Raw genomic sequence first — 1,531 nt, 5'->3', positions numbered from 1 at the left:
CCTTGATCAGCCGGAACGAGAAGAAGTTCGACTACATCAACCGCGTTGGCAAACACTTTCGCTTTCGGTCTACGAGGGTACGTGGACACACTTCCCCTCTCGTTGCTATACATCTCCTAGATAGATCTTGCGTGAGCGTATAATTTTTTTGAAATTGCATGCTACGTTCTCCAACAATGGGTGCCCTAATGGCCTCATTCTAAAATCGAACGACAGCTTCCTATGTAAAAAGAGCATAAATTGACTGTCAATGTTTTTCATTAGCGGCACTACCAGTACAAATTCATAGAGTATTAGGGTGAAACAAGAGGAGAGACAACATGCAAATCTACATTTTCTTTATTATTTATAAGGATTTGGCATTGGCGCACGGAGCTACTCTGATTCCCTGTTTTTTTTAACTGGCAATGGCTTCACAATGTAGAGAACTAGTGGCAAAGTGCAAAAAACGAATTTGGCATACATTGGGTGTCTTAAGGGCCTCATTGTAAAGTCGACAACTTCCTATCTAATAGCACTAACTATACAAATTCATAGGGTGAAACAAGAGGAGAGGCAACATGAAAATCAATGATTTATTTATTATTCATCATGATTTGGCATTGGCGTACAGAGTACTCCGATTCACTTTTTTTTTGGCAATGGCTTCACAATGTTAGGAACTAGTGCCATGGTGCAAAAAAATGAATTTGGCATATATTATAGGTGCACTAAGGGCCTCATTCTAAAGTCGAGCGACAACTTCCTATTTAAAAAACTGTATCTTTTATTTGGCAATGGCTTCAAAATGTTAGAAACTAGTGTCAAGCCCAAAAAAATGAATTTGGAATACATTGTGGGTGCCTTAAGGGCCTCATTTTAAAATCGAACGACAGCTTCCTATCTAAAATGAGCATAAATTGACTGTCAATGCTTTTCATTACCAACACTAAAAGTACAAGTCCATGGGGGCGAAACAGTGCCAGAAAGAAAGTGAGTAAAATGGAAGTCATGTGAAAAACGAGTAAAAAAAACAGGTCCTACCGGGATTCAAACCCAGGTCGCCAGATTCAAAGTCTGGAGTGCTAACCACTACACCATAGAAACAATTAGAATTTTTATTATATTAGTATGGAATGATGTTCAGAAGTTATTCGTTGCACACACCCAAGCATCCTTGCACTAAGTTGATTATTGCTCTAACTTACCGAGAAAAAAACAATTAGTGATCTTGTGTTTGCTCCTTGTTCTTAATCATTTCTCTCTATATTAGATGGAAAATTATGTCTGGCACTAAAAAAATTGGCAGAAAAACTTTCGATCTATTTTTCATCAATCATAACTACAACGAACACTAGAGATAACAAAAATTACATCCAGATCTCTCCGAAAATCTTTAAGGAAAAAAAAGAAAAATATACAAAATTAGGAAAATAGATAAAGCCAGCTATGATTCATGATTGGAATTCTTCTTTATCAGTTCTCTTACTTCACTCTGAATACTCTGCCTTAGGAAATTTGACCATCACTATGATTCTTCTAATATGCTAGT

The 1,531-nt window shown here is 36.8% G+C and overlaps 1 non-coding gene across 1 annotated transcript; it reads right to left on the bottom strand.

Moving 5' to 3' along the window:
* Nucleotides 1–1,014: 1,014 nt before the first annotated feature.
* TRNAQ-UUG lies at nucleotides 1,015–1,086 on the bottom strand. The gene has a single exon. It is a non-coding gene; the product is annotated as a tRNA-Gln (tRNA).
* Between the last annotated feature and the right edge of the window lie 445 nt (nucleotides 1,087–1,531).

The sequence above is a fragment of the Triticum dicoccoides genome, chromosome 7B (genome assembly GCF_002162155.2).
Source record: "Triticum dicoccoides isolate Atlit2015 ecotype Zavitan chromosome 7B, WEW_v2.0, whole genome shotgun sequence".
Taxonomy (NCBI): Eukaryota; Viridiplantae; Streptophyta; class Magnoliopsida; order Poales; family Poaceae; genus Triticum; species Triticum dicoccoides.
Note: the sequence above shows the minus strand (reverse complement) of the source record. Positions and strands in the feature narration are given on the sequence as shown.